Raw genomic sequence first — 15,813 nt, 5'->3', positions numbered from 1 at the left:
TCTTATGCTCCACTTTTTCTCCACTTTTTCTCCACTTTTTCTCCACTTTTTCTCCTCTTATGCTCCACTTTTTCTCCACTTTTTCTCCACTTTTTCTCCATTTTTTTCTCCACTTATTCTCCACTTTTTCTCCTCTTATTCTCCACTTTTTCTCCACTTTTTCTCCACTTTTTCTCCTCTTATTCTCCACTTTTTCTCCACTTTTTCTCCATTTTTTTCTCCACTTTCTCCACTTTTTCTCCACTTTTTTCTCCACTTTTTCTCCTCTTATGCTCCACTTTTTCTCCTCTTAATCTCCACTTTTTCTCCACTTTTTCTCCACTTTTTTCTCCACTTTTTCTCCTCTTATGCTCCACTTTTTCTCCACTTTTTCTCCACTTTTTCTCCACTTTTTCTCCTCTTAATCTCCACTTTTTCTCCTCTTATGCTCCACTTTTTCTCCACTTTTTCTCCACTTTTTCTCCACGTTTTCTCCACTTTTTTCTCCACTTTTTCTCCTCTTATGCTCCACTTTTCTCCACTTTTTCTCCACTTTTTCTCCACTTTTTCTCCACGTTTTCTCCACGTTTTCTCCACTTTTTTCTCCACTTTTTCTCCTCTTATGCTCCACTTTTTCTCCACTTTTTCTCCACTTTTTCTCCTCTTAATCTCCACTTTTTCTCCACTTTTTCTCCACTTTTTCTCCACTTTTACTCCACTTTTTCTCCACTTTTTTCTCCACTTTTTCTCCACTTTTTCTCCTCTTATGCTCCACTTTTTCTCCACTTTTTCTCCACTTTTTCTCCACGTTTTCTACACGTTTTCTCCACTTTTTTCTCCACTTTTTCTCCTCTTATGCTCCACTTTTTCTCCACTTTTTCTCCACTTTTTCTCCTCTTAATCTCCACTTTTTCTCCACTTCTTCTCCACTTTTTCTCCACTTTTTCTCCACTTTTTCTCCACTTTTTTCTCCACTTTTTCTCCACTTTTTCTCCTCTTATGCTCCACTTTTTCTCCACTTTTTCTCCACTTTTTCTCCACTTTTTCTCCTCTTATGCTCTACTTTTTCTCCACTTTTTCTCCACTTTTTCTCTCCTTATGCTCCACTTTTTCTCCACTTTTTCTCCACTTTTTTCTCCACTTTTTCTCCTCTTATGCTCCACTTTTTCTCCACTTTTTCTCCACTTTTTCTCCACTTTTTCTCCTCTTATGCTCCACTTTTTCTCCACTTTTTCTCCACTTTTTCTCCATTTTTTTCTCCACTTATTCTCCACTTTTTCTCCTCTTATTCTCCACTTTTTCTCCACTTTTTCTCCACTTTTTCTCCTCTTATTCTCCACTTTTTCTCCACTTTTTCTCCACTTTTTCTCCATTTTTTTCTCCACTTTCTCCACTTTTTCTCCACTTTTTTCTCCACTTTTTCTCCTCTTATACTCCACTTTTTCTCCTCTTAATCTCCACTTTTTCTCCACTTTTTCTCCACTTTTTCTCCACTTTTTTCTCCACTTTTTCTCCTCTTATGCTCCACTTTTTCTCCACTTTTTCTCCACTTTTTCTCCACTTTTTCTCCACTTTTTCTCCTCTTAATCTCCACTTTTTCTCCTCTTATGCTCCACTTTTTCTCCACTTTTTCTCCACTTTTTCTCCACTTTTTCTCCTCTTATGCTCCACTTTTTCTCCACTTTTTCTCCTCTTAATCTCCACTTTTTCTCCTCTTATGCTCCACTTTTTCTCCACTTTTTCTCCACTTTTTCTCCTCTTATGCTCCACTTTTTCTCCACTTTTTCTCCACTTTTTCTCCTCTTATGCTCCACTTTTTCTCCACTTTTTCTCCACTTTTTTCTCCACTTTTTCTCCTCTTATGCTCCACTTTTTCTCCACTTTTTCTCCACTTTTTCTCCACTTATGCTCCACTTTTTCTCCACTTTTTCTCCACTTTTTCTCCACTTTTTCTCCTCTTAATCTCCACTTTTTCTCCACTTTTTCTCCACTTTTTCTCCACTTTTTCTCCACTTTTTTCTCCACTTTTTCTCCACTTTTTCTCCTCTTATGTTCCACTTATTCTCCACTTTTTCTCCACTTTTTCTCTACTTTTTCTATGGTCGGTCTACCCATTAGCTCTGCCATGCATAGTGTAGCTCTACACCTACTGCACATGTTACTTTATGATTGACATCTCTTTCGTACCAGAGCTGTCTAAGTCTACTCTGACCCCATATTTGTCATTACTATATTGTCCTTGTACTGTATTATGACATTTGTATCATGTGTTTCATTTCTTGCTGTGTTGCAATTTTTTTGCTGCATCCCAATTGTACCTCTACATTGTTCGAGTTTATGTTATTGTTCTCTCACTCTTATGTGATACTGATTATTGTCATTTTTCATGATTACATGCAGATAAGTCCAATCTGACGAAGGCTCAGGCCGAAACGTCATTTGTAACTTGTTTTGGACAAAAACATATATGCTTATGAAAAATTTTTTTTCTTAATACGGACCAATAAAGAGTGATTTTGCATTACTATCCGTTGTGACTTACTGACTTAGTCTGGGAGATTTAGAGTGCCGAGGTTACTCACTAATTTTATCTATTATTACCTCTGAGCACCTATATACCAGTGAGCAGAGCTTCCTCTACAGTAGTTCTCCTGATTAGGCATGCCCTTACCTCATGAGCAGGGCATTGCAGCTTTGGTAGCAACCATTACAACATGGACTCTGCTGCTGTGGACCCGGGGAGAGTGAGTGCAGATTCATTGCACCCACACTCCTCACATGAAGGGTCCGCACTCCTAGAAAATGGGGGATACGTTCCCTGAGTGTCTCCCCCCATATTCTAGAAGGTCCAGAGTCGTCGTGGGACCCCTTTATTTTTTTTCTTACAATAAATTGGTGAAAGAGGAAATGTTTTGGGGACTGTTTTTTCAAATAAATTTCTTTTGTCGATTTTTTGTTTTTGTTAGTACTGACAGTTTATGATGTTGGGTATCTAATAGACGCCATGACATCACAAACTGCTGGGCTTGATCTCAGGTGACTTTACAGCTAGTATCAACCCGATTTATTACCCCGTTTGCCACTGCACCAGGGCACGGGATGAGCTGGGGTGAAGCGCCAGGATTGGCGCATCTAGTGGATGCGCCACGTCTGGGGTGCCTGCGGCCTGCTATTTTTAGGCTGTGAAGGCCAAATAACTATGGACCTTCCCACCCTGAGAATACCAGACCACAGCTGTCCGCTTTACCTTGGCTGGTGATCCAATTTGGGGGGTCCCCTACTTTTATTGTGTAATTATTAATATTTATAAAATAATTATAAAAAAGAGCCTGAGGGGACCTCCACATTGGATCCCCAACCACGGTAAAGCTGCCAGCTGTGGTTTTCAGGCTACAGCCGTCTGCTTTACCCTAGCTGGCTATCAAAAATGGGGGGACCCAACGTAATTTTTTTTTTTTAACTATTTTTTAAATAGAAAAAATTAATGGGCTTCCCTGTATTTTGATTGCCAACCAAGGTAACGGCAGGCAGATGGGGGTGGCAACCCATAGCTGTCTGCTTTATCTGCGCTGAGAATCAAAAATACCGCGGAGCGCTACGTCATTTTTTTAAAGATTTATTTTTACAGCACTGTGATGTCCAGCAATCAAAATACAGGGAAGCCCATTTTATTTTTAGTTATTTAAATAAATAATTAAAAAAAATATATGTTAGCTCCCACTGCAATTTTGTATTGCTAGCTAAGGGTAATCCAAGCAGCTACTGGCTGCTAACCCCCACTGCTTGGTGTTACCTTCACTGGCAATGGAAAATCCAGGGAAGCATTTTTTTTTTTTTTTGCCAAAAAGCTACAAAAAAAGGACGTGAGCTTCGCCATATTTTTGTATGCTAGCCAGGTATAGCAGGCAGGTGCTGGAAGAGTTGGATACAGCGCCAGAAGATGGCGCTTCTATGAAAATGCCATTTTCTGAGGTGGCTGCAGACTGCAATTCGCAGCAGTGGGGCCCAGAAAGCTCAGGCCAACCGGTGGTGCGGATTCTAATCCCAGCTGCCTAGTTGTACCTGGCTGGACACAAAAATGGGGCAAAGCCTACGTCATTTGTTTTCTAATTATTTCATGAAATTCATGAAATAATAAAAAAAGGGCTTCCCTTTATTTTTGGTTCCCAGCCGGGTACAAATAGGCAACTGGGGGTTGGGGGCAGCCGTACCTGCCTGCTGTACCTGGCTAGCATACAAAAATATGGCGAAGCCACATAATTTTTTCAGGGGGCAAAAAACTTCTGCATACAGTCCTGGATGGAGTATGCTGAGCCTTGTAGTTCTGCAGCTGCTGTCTGTCTGTATGGAGAAGAGCAGACAGCAGCTGCAGAACTACAAGGCTCAGCATACTCCATCCAGGACTGCATGCAGAAGTTTTTTGCCCACCAAAAAAATGACGTGGGCTTCGCCATATTTTTGTATGCTAGCCAGGTACAGCTGGCAGCCACGGGCTGCCTCCAACCCCCAGTTGCCTATTTGTACCCGGCTGGGAACCAAAAATATAGGGAAGCCCGTTTTTTTTAATTATTTCACTTATTTCATGAAATAATTAAAAAACAAATGACGTGGGCTTCGCCCTATTTTTGTGTCCAGCCGGGTACAACTAGGCAGCTGGGGATTGGAATCCGCAGCACAGGTTAGCCCGAGGTTTGTGGGCGCCTCTGCTGCGGATTTCAGTCCGCAGCCGTCCCAGAAAATGGCGCTCTCATAGAAGCGCCATCATCTGGCACTGTATCCAACTCTTCCAACAGCCCTGGAGCCGGGTGGCTTGTTGGGTAATCATGAGTTAATACTGGCTTTGTTTTACCAGCCAGTATTAAGCCAGAGATTCTTAATGTCAGGCACGTTTGACCCGGCCATTAAGAATCTCCAATAAAGGGTTAAAAAAAGACACCACACAGAGAAAAAATACTTTAATAGAAATAAATACACAGACACATTAGAGACTCCATCTTTATTACCCCTGTCAGCCCTCCACGATCCTGCTCTTCTGTCTTCTTTCTTTCTAGTGTAGTAGTAGTGACGATTGTAGTGAGGGGCATCACTTGGGGCTGGGGAACCTCCATCCTCACTACAATGCTCACTACAATCGGGAAGCAGCGTGCAGCCTTCACTCTGTGAGTGATCAGTGCTGGCTGCTAGCGGTAACGCTGACAGACGCGTTACCATAGCAACGGTGCTCCCGGAGCTGCGGTTAGCGGTGACGTCACCGCTAACTGCGTTGCTATGGCAACGGTGATCTCCGTTAATGACCGGCTGTGTCAGCCGGTCCCTAACGGAACGGGGAGTCGACCGTGTGCTAGAGCATGTCGCCGGTACACGGCGATACACATATGTGCACCGTGTACCGGAGAGATGCACTCGCAGGTCCTACATGACGTGTCATAGTCATGTGACCAGTCTGTAGCCAATGAGATAATAGCCACGTGACTGGTCACATGGCTATTTTGACGTCACGATAGGTCCTGCATCTCTGCTGGCAGTGCCGGTCACCGGGAGGATTCAGCGATCATCGGATGGAATAGCGGCAGGAGACAGAGTGCAGAAGGGATCGCGAGGACCGGTAAGTGTTATGGCAATGTTTATTAACTGTTTGTGTACATTTATAATGCATTTTTATGTGTTTGTGATTGCCTCCCATTATAGCCTATTGGTTCTAGTTCGGTTCGTCGAACGTTCGACGAACCGAACTCGAACGGGACCCCCGTTCGGCGAACCGGCCTCGAGCCGAACCGGGACCGGTTCGCTCATCTCTACTAATAACACCAAGGTTGCGGGTTCGACTCCCGTGCTGGCCATTCCTTTGGCTTTCTGTTCACATCCAGTGACTTTTGGAAAAAGATCCGTAGGTTTTATCCATCCAATGTGTAAAATTAATTTACAAACTTGAAATAACTTGGTTAGAGTAAGAGAGTGGCCATGTTACATCGTCGTTAACCTTAAAGTATGACAGAGTAACGAATTGAAGCAAAATAGAAATATAATCTATTGTATGGCCAGAGATTTCAGTTTCTAAGCGTTTTTTAAGAAGTTTTGGGCAACTGGAATTCGATATAACTGTAAATATTTACAGCTAAGTCTGTCACTAATTGTAATGCAGGCAAAAACTAATCCAAGCAATGGCGTAATTTACTGGCTCATCACGTGACAAGTTAGAGTGGTTGGTGGCAACATATTGCTCATAATATAAAATAAGCTTGTCAATTCTCATTTAAGATTGGTTCCTATGCTTTTGATGGGCTCTCTAAGAATTAGTCAACTTTCAACGTATTTTACCTTTCACTGTGGACAGATCAAGCTTTGAGAGGTCAGTAGCTGGCTCAAAATTAGAGCAAGATCATTAAAAGAGAGTAGATATGGGGCAAAAGTGGCCGGATAGCTCAATCGGTTAGAGCGTGTTGCTAATAACGCTAAGGTTGCGGGTTCGACCCCTGTGCTGGCCATTCCTTTGGCTTTCTGTTCACATCCAGTGACTTTTGGAAAAAGATCCGTAGGTTTTATCCATCCAATGTGTAAAATTAATTTACAAACCTGAAATAACTTGGTTAGAGTAAGAGAGTGGCCATGTTACATCGTCGTTAACCTTAAAGTATGACAGAGTAACAAATTGAAGCAAAATAGAAATTAAATCTATTGTATGGCCAGAGATTTCTTTTTCTAAGCGTTTTTGAAGAAGTTTTGGGCAACTGGAATTCGATATAACTGTAAATATTGACAGCTAAGTCTATCACTAATTGTAATGCAGGCAAAAACTAATCCAAGCAATGGCGTAATTTACTGGCTCATCACGTGACAAGTTAGAGTGGTTGGTGGCAACATATTGCTCATAATATAAAAAAAAGCTTGTCAATTCTCATTTAAGATAGGTTCCTATGCTTTTGATGGGCTCTCTAAGAATTAGTCAACTTTCAACGTATTTTACCTTTCACTGTGGACAGATCAAGCTTTGAGAGGTCAGTAGCTGGCTCAAAATTAGAGCAAGATCATTACAAGAAAGTAGATATGGGGGAAATTAGGCCGGTTAGCTCAATCGGTTAGAGCGTGTTGCTAATAACGCCAAGGTTGCGGGTTTGGCCCCCATTCTGGCCATTCCTTTGGCTTTCTGTTCACATCCAGTGACTTTTGGAAAAAGATCCGTAGGTTTTATCCATCCGATGTGTAAAATGAATTTACAAACTTGAAATAACTTGGTTAGAGTAAGAGAGTGGCCATGTTACATCGTCGTTAACCTTAAAGTATGACAGAGTATCGAATTGAAGCAAAATAGAAATATAATCAATTGTATGGCCAGAGATTTCAGTTTCTAAGTGTTTTTTAAGAAGTTTTGGGCAACTGGAATTCGATATAACTGTAAATATTGACAGCTAAGTCTATCACTAATTGTAATGCAGGCAAAACTAATCCAAGCGACTTGAAGCAAAATAGAAAAATAATCTATTTTATGGCCAGAGATTTCAGTTTCTAAGTGTTTTTTAAGAAGTTTTGGGCAACTGGAATTCGATATAACTGTAAATATTGACAGCTAAGTCTATCATTAATTGTAATGCAGGCAAAACTAATCCAAGCAACTTGAAGCAAAATAGAAATATAATCTATTGTATGGCCAGAGATTTCAGTTTCTAAGCGGTTTTTAAGAAGTTTTGGGCAACTGGAATTCGATATAACTGTAAATATTGACAGCTAAGTCTATCACTAATTGTAATGCAGGCAAAAACTAATCCAAGCAATGGCGTAATTTACTGGCTCATCACGTGACAAGTTAGAGTGGTTGGTGGCAACATATTGCTCATAATATAAAAAAAGCTTGTCAATTCTCATTTAAGATTGGTTCCTATGCTTTTGATGGGCTCTCTAAGAATTAGGGTATGTGCGCACGTTGCTTTTTACCTGCTTTTTACCTGCTTTTTTGCTGCTTTTTCTTCTGCGCTGTTTAATGCCAAAATGGATGTGTTCTTCTATTCAAGCAAAGTCTATGGGAATTTGGGTTTCTTGTTCACACTATGTTGTTCAAAATGCTGCCTTTTTGTGGCAGAACTTTGGTCAAAAACTCAGCTTTTCAAAGAAGCAACATGTCAATTGTTTTTGCCATTTGGGTTTTGCACTGCAAAGCTGAGTTTTTGACCAAAGTTCTGCCACAAAAAGGCAGCATTTTGAACAACATAGTGTGAACAAGAAACCCAAATTCCCTTAGACTTTGCTTGAATAGAAGAACACATCCATTTTGGCATTAAACAGCGCAGAAGAAAAAGCAGCAAAAAAGCAGGTAAAAAGCAGGTAAAAAGCAACGTGCGCACATACCCTTAGTCAACTTTCAACGTATTTTACCTTTCACTGTGGACAGATCAAGCTTTGAGAGTTCAGTAGCTGGCTCAAAATTAAAGCAAGTTCATTAAAAGAGAGTAGATATGGGGCAAAAGTGGCCGGTTAGCCTAATCGGTTAGAGCATGGTGCTAATAACGCCAAGGTTGCGGGTTCGACCCCCGTGCTGGCCTTTCCTTTGGTTTTCTGTTCACATCCAGTGACTTTTGGAAAAAGATCCGTAGGTTTTATCCATCCGATGTGTAAAATTAATTTACAAACTTGAAATAACTTGGTTAGAGTAAGAGAGTGGCCATGTTACTTCGTCGTTAACCTTAAAGTATGACAGAGTAACGAATTAAAGCAAAATAGAAATATAATCTATTGTATGGCCAGAGATTTCAGTTTCTAAGCGTTTTTTAAGAAGTTTTGGGCAACTGGAATTCGATATAACTGTAAATATTGACAGCTAAGTCTGTCACTAATTGTAATGCAGGCAAAAACTAATCCAAGCAATGGCGTAATTTACTGGCTCATCACGTGACAAGTTAGAGTGGTTGGTGGCAACATATTGCTCATAATATAAAAAAAGCTTGTCAATTCTCATTTAAGATTGGTTCCTATGCTTTTGATGGGCTCTCTAAGAATTAGTCAACTTTCAACGTAATTTACCTTTCACTGTGGACAGATCAAGCTTTGAGAGGTCAGTAGCTGGCTCAAAATTAGAGCAAGATCATTAAAAGAGAGTAGATATGGGGCAAAAGTGGCCGGTTAGCTCAATCGGTTAGAGCGTGGTGCTAATAATACCAAGGTTGCGGGTTCGACTCCCGTGCTGGCCATTCCTTTGGCTTTCTGTTCACATCCAGTGACTTTTGGAAAAAGATCCGTAGGTTTTATCCATCCAATGTGTAAAATTAATTTACAAACTTGAAATAACTTGGTTAGAGTAAGAGAGTGGCCATGTTACATCGTCGTTAACCTTAAAGTATGACAGAGTAACGAATTGAAGCAAAATAGAAATATAATCTATTGTATGGCCAGAGATTTCAGTTTCTAAGCGTTTTTTAAGAAGTTTTGGGCAACTGGAATTCGATATAACTGTAAATATTTACAGCTAAGTCTGTCACTAATTGTAATGCAGGCAAAAACTAATCCAAGCAATGGCGTAATTTACTGGCTCATCACGTGACAAGTTAGAGTGGTTGGTGGCAACATATTGCTCATAATATAAAATAAGCTTGTCAATTCTCATTTAAGATTGGTTCCTATGCTTTTGATGGGCTCTCTAAGAATTAGTCAACTTTCAACGTATTTTACCTTTCACTGTGGACAGATCAAGCTTTGAGAGGTCAGTAGCTGGCTCAAAATTAGAGCAAGATCATTACAAGAAAGTAGATATGGGGCAAATGAGGCCGGTTAGCTCAATCGGTTAGAGCGTGGTGCTAATAATACCAAGGTTGCGGGTTCGACTCCCGTGCTGGCCATTCCTTTGGCTTTCTGTTCACATCCAGTGACTTTTGGAAAAAGATCCGTAGGTTTTATCCATCCGATGTGTAAAATGAATTTACAAACTTGAAATAACTTGGTTAGAGTAAGAGAGTGGCCATGTTACATCGTCGTTAACCTTAAAGTATGACAGAGTAACGAATTGAAGCAAAATAGAAATATAATCAATTGTATGGCCAGAGATTTCAGTTTCTAAGCGTTTTTTAAGAAGTTTTGGGCAACTGGAATTCGATATAACTGTACATATTGACAGCTAAGTCTATCACTAATTGTAATGCAGGCACAACTAATCCAAGCGACTTGAAGCAAAATAGAAAAATAATCTATTTTATGGCCAGAGATTTCAGTTTCTAAGTGTTTTTTAAGAAGTTTTGGGCAACTGGAATTCGATATAACTGTAAATATTGACAGCTAAGTCTATCACTAATTGTAATGCAGGCAAAACTAATCCATGCAACTTGAAGCAAAATAGAAATATAATCTATTGTATGGCCAGAGATTTCAGTTTCTAAGCGGTTTTTAAGAAGTTTTGGGCAACTGGAATTCGATATAACTGTAAATATTGACAGCTAAATCTATCACTAATTGTAATGCAGGCAAAAACTAATCCAAGCAATGGCGTAATTTACTGGCTCATCACGTGACAAGTTAAAGTGGTTGGTGGCAACATATTGCTCATAATATAAAAAAAGCTTGTCAATTCTCATTTAAGATTGGTTCCTATGCTTTTGATGGGCTCTCTAAGAATTAGTCAACTTTCAACGTATTTTACCTTTCACTGTGGACAGATCAAGCTTTGAGAGGTCAGTAGCTGGCTCAAAATTAAAGCAAGTTCATTAAAAGAGAGTAGATATGGGGCAAAAGTGGCCGGTTAGCCTAATCGGTTAGAGCATGGTGCTAATAACGCCAAGGTTGCGGGTTCGACCCCCGTGCTGGCCTTTCCTTTGGTTTTCTGTTCACATCCAGTGACTTTTGGAAAAAGATCCGTAGGTTTTATCCATCCGATGTGTAAAATTAATTTACAAACTTGAAATAACTTGGTTAGAGTAAGAGAGTGGCCATGTTACATCGTCGTTAACCTTAAAGTATGACAGAGTAACGAATTGAAGCAAAATAGAAATATAATCTATTGTATGGCCAGAGATTTCAGTTTCTAAGCGTTTTTTAGGAAGTTTTGGGCAACTGGAATTCGATATAACTGTAAATATTGACAGCTAAGTCTATCACTAATTGTAATGCAGGCAAAAACTAATCCAAGCAATGGCGTAATTTACTGGCTCATCACGTGACAAGTTAGAGTGGTTGGTGGCAACATATTGCTCATAATATAAAAAAAGCTTGTCAATTCTCATTTAAGATTGGTTCCTATGCTTTTGATGGGCTCTCTAAGAATTAGTCAACTTTCAACGTAATTTACCTTTCACTGTGGACAGATCAAGCTTTGAGAGGTCAGTAGCTGGCTCAAAATTAGAGCAAGATCATTAAAAGAGAGTAGATATGGGGCAAAAGTGGCCGGTTAGCTCAATCGGTTAGAGCGTGGTGCTAATAACACCAAGGTTGCGGGTTCGACTCCCGTGCTGGCCATTCTTTTGGCTTTCTGTTCACATCCAGTGACTTTTGGAAAAAGATCCGTAGGTTTTATCCATCCAATGTGTAAAATTAATTTACAAACTTGAAATAACTTGGTTAGAGTAAGAGAGTGGCCATGTTACATCGTCGTTAACCTTAAAGTATGACAGAGTAACGAATTGAAGCAAAATAGAAATATAATCTATTGTATGGCCAGAGATTTCAGTTTCTAAGCGTTTTTTAAGAAGTTTTGGGCAACTGGAATTCGATATAACTGTAAATATTGACAGCTAAGTCTATCACTAATTGTAATGCAGGCAAAAACTAATCCAAGCAATGGCGTAATTTACTGGCTCATCACGTGACAAGTTAGAGTGGTTGGTGGCAACATATTGCTCATAATATAAAAAAAAGCTTGTCAATTCTCATTTAAGATAGGTTCCTATGCTTTTGATGGGCTCTCTAAGAATTAGTCAACTTTCAACGTATTTTACCTTTCACTGTGGACAGATCAAGCTTTGAGAGGTCAGTAGCTGGCTCAAAATTAGAGCAAGATCATTACAAGAAAGTAGATATGGGGCAAATGAGGCCGGTTAGCTCAATCGGTTAGAGCGTGTTGCTAATAACGCCAAGGTTGCGGGTTTGGCCCCCATTCTGGCCATTCCTTTGGCTTTCTGTTCACATCCAGTGACTTTTGGAAAAAGATCCATAGGTTTTATCCATCCGATGTGTAAAATGAATTTACAAACTTGAAATAACTTGGTTAGAGTAAGAGAGTGGCCATGTTACATCGTCGTTAACCTTAAAGTATGACAGAGTAACGAATTGAAGCAAAATAGAAATATAATCAATTGTATGGCCAGAGATTTCAGTTTCTAAGCGTTTTTTAAGAAGTTTTGGGCAACTGGAATTCGATATAACTGTAAATATTGACAGCTAAGTCTATCACTAATTGTAATGCAGGCAAAACTAATCCAAGCGACTTGAAGCAAAATAGAAAAATAATCTATTTTATGGCCAGAGATTTCAGTTTCTAAGTGTTTTTTAAGAAGTTTTGGGCAACTGGAATTCGATATAACTGTAAATATTGACAGCTAAGTCTATCACTAATTGTAATGCAGGCAAAACTAATCCAAGCAACTTGAAGCAAAATAGAAATATAATCTATTGTATGGCCAGAGATTTCAGTTTCTAAGCGGTTTTTAAGAAGTTTTGGGCAACTGGAATTCGATATAACTGTAAATATTGACAGCTAAGTCTATCACTAATTGTAATGCAGGCAAAAACTAATCCAAGCAATGGCGTAATTTACTGGCTCATCACGTGACAAGTTAGAGTGGTTGGTGGCAACATATTGCTCATAATATAAAAAAAGCTTGTCAATTCTCATTTAAGATTGGTTCCTATGCTTTTGATGGGCTCTCTAAGAATTAGTCAACTTTCAACGTATTTTACCTTTCACTGTGGACAGATCAAGCTTTGAGAGGTCAGTAGCTGGCTCAAAATTAAAGCAAGTTCATTAAAAGAGAGTAGATATGGGGCAAAAGTGGCCGGTTAGCCTAATCGGTTAGAGCATGGTGCTAATAACGCCAAGGTTGCGGGTTCGACCCCCGTGCTGGCCTTTCCTTTGGTTTTCTGTTCACATCCAGTGACTTTTGGAAAAAGATCCGTAGGTTTTATCCATCCGATGTGTAAAATTAATTTACAAACTTGAAATAACTTGGTTAGAGTAAGAGAGTGGCCATGTTACTTCGTCGTTAACCTTAAAGTATGACAGAGTAACGAATTGAAGCAAAATAGAAATATAATCTATTGTATGGCCAGAGATTTCAGTTTCTAAGCGTTTTTTAAGAAGTTTTGGGCAACTGAAATTCGATATAACTGTAAATATTGACAGCTAAGTCTATCACTAATTGTAATGCAGGCAAAAACTAATCCAAGCAATGGCGTAATTTACTGGCTCATCACGTGACAAGTTAGAGTGTTGGTGGCAACATATTGCTCATAATATAAAAAAAAGCTTGTCAATTCTCATTTAAGATTGGTTCCTATGCTTTTGATGGGCTCTCTAAGAATTAGTCAATTTTCAACGTATTTTACCTTTCACTGTGGACAGATCAAGCTTTGAGAGGTCAGTAGCTGGCTCAAAATTAGAGCTAGTTCATTAAAAGAGAGTAGATGTGGGGCAAAAGTGGCCGGTTAGCTCAATCGGTTAGAGCGTGGTGCTAATAACGCCAAGGTTGCAGGATCGACCCTCGTGCTGGCCATTCTTTTGGCTTTCTGTTCACATCCAGTGACTTTTGGAAAAAGATCCGTAGGTTTTATGCATCCAATGTGTAAAATTAATTTACAAACTTGAAATAACTTGGTTAGAGTAAGAGAGTGGCCATGTTACATTGTCGTAAACCTTAAAGTATGACAGAGTAACGAATTGAAGCAAAATAGAAATATAATCTATTGTATGGCCAGAGATTTCAGTTTCTAAGCGTTTTTTAAGAAGTTTTGGGCAACTGGAATTCGATATAACTGTAAATATTGACAGCTAAGTCTATCACTAATTGTAATGCAGGCAAAAACTAATCCAAGCAATGGCGTAATTTACTGGCTCATCACGTGACAAGTTAGAGTGTTGGTGGCAACATATTGCTAATAATATAAAAAAATCTTGTCAATTCTCATTTAAGAATGGTTCCTATGCTTTTGATGGGCTCTCTAAGAATTAGTCAACTTTCAACGTATTTTACCTTTCACTGTGGACAGATCAAGCTTTGAGAGGTCAGTAGCTGGTTCAAAATTAGAGCAAGTTCATTAAAAGAGAGTAGATATGGGGCAAAAGTGGCCGGTTAGCTCAATCGGTTAGAGCGTGGTGCTAATAACGCCAAGGTTGCGGGTTCGACCCTCGTGCTGGCCATTCTTTCGGCTTTCTGTTCACATCCAGTGACTTTTGGAAAAAGATCCGTAGGTTTTATGCATCCAATGTGTAAAATTAATTTACAAACTTGAAATAACTTGGTTAGAGTAAGAGAGTGGCAATGTTACATTGTCGTAAACCTTAAAGTATGACAGAGTAACGAATTGAAGCAAAATAGAAATGTAATCTATTGTATGGCCAGAGATTTCAGTTTCTAAGCGTTTTTTAAGAAGTTTTGGGCCACTGGAATTCGATATAACTGTAAATATTGACAGCTAAGTCTATCACTAATTGTAATGCAGGCAAAAACTAATCCAAGCAATGGCGTAATTTACTGGCTCATCACGTGACAAGTTAGAGTGGTTGGTGGCAACATATTGCTCATAATATAAAAAAATCTTGTCAATTCTCATTTAAGATTGGTTCCTATGCTTTTGATGGGCTCTCTAAGAATTAGTCAACTTTCAACGTATTTTACCTTTCACTGTGGACAGATCAAGCTTTAAGAAGTCAGTAGCTGGCTCAAAATTAGAGCAAGTTCATTAAAAGAGAGTAGATATGGGGCAATAGTGGCCGGTTAGCTCAATCGGTTAGAGCATGGTGCTAATAATGCCAAGGTTGCGGGTTCGACCCTCGTGCTGGCCATTCTTTTGGCTTTCTGTTCACATCCAGTGTCTTTTGGAAAAAGATCCGTAGGTTTTATGCATCCAATGTGTAAAATTAATTTACAAACTTGAAATAACTTGGTTAGAGTAAGAGAGTGGCCATGTTACATTGTCGTAAACCTTAAAGTATGACAGAGTAACGAATTGAAGCAAAATAGAAATATAATCTATTGTATGGCCAGAGATTTCAGTTTCTAAGCGTTTTTTAAGAAGTTTTGGGCAACTGGAATTCGATATAACTGTAAATATTGACAGCTAAGTCTATCACTAATTGTAATGCAGGCAAAAACTAATCCAAGCAATGGCGTAATTTACTGGCTCATCACGTGACAAGTTAGAGTGGTTGGTGGCAACATATTGCTCATAATATAAAAAAAGCTTGTCAATTCTCATTTAAGATTGGTTCCTATGCTTTTGATGGGCTCTCTAAGAATTAGTCAACTTTCAACGTATTTTACCTTTCACTGTGAACAGATCAAGCTTTGAGAGGTCAGTAGCTGGCTCAAAATTAGAGCAAGTTCATTAAAAGAGAGTAAATATGGGGCAAAAGTGGCAGGTTAGCTCAATCAGTTAGAGCGTGGTGCTAATAACGCCAAGGTTGCGGGTTCGAACCCCGTGCTAGCCATTCCATTGGCTTTCTGTTCACATCCAGTGACTTTTGAAAAAATATCCGTAGGTTTTATCCATCCAATGTGTAAAATTAATTTACAAACTTGAAATAACTTGGTTAGAGTAAGAGAGTGGCCATGTTACATCGTCGTTAACCTTAAAGTATGACAGAGTAACGAATTGAAGCAAAATAGAAATATAATCTATTGTATGGCCAGAGATTTCAGTTTCTAA

General features: G+C 39.3%; 1 non-coding gene across 1 annotated transcript; it reads left to right on the top strand.

Annotated features, from left to right (window-relative positions):
• The first annotated feature begins 11,335 nt into the window (after window positions 1-11,335).
• Window positions 11,336-11,409, top strand: TRNAI-AAU (transfer RNA isoleucine (anticodon AAU)). Its single transcript has one exon. It is a non-coding gene; the product is annotated as a tRNA-Ile (tRNA).
• The last annotated feature ends 4,404 nt before the right edge of the window (window positions 11,410-15,813 follow it).

This window comes from Anomaloglossus baeobatrachus, chromosome 4 (assembly GCF_048569485.1).
Source record: "Anomaloglossus baeobatrachus isolate aAnoBae1 chromosome 4, aAnoBae1.hap1, whole genome shotgun sequence".
Taxonomy (NCBI): Eukaryota; Metazoa; Chordata; class Amphibia; order Anura; family Aromobatidae; genus Anomaloglossus; species Anomaloglossus baeobatrachus.
The sequence above is the reverse complement of the archived record's forward strand: the minus strand, read 5'-3'. Positions and strand labels throughout refer to the sequence as shown.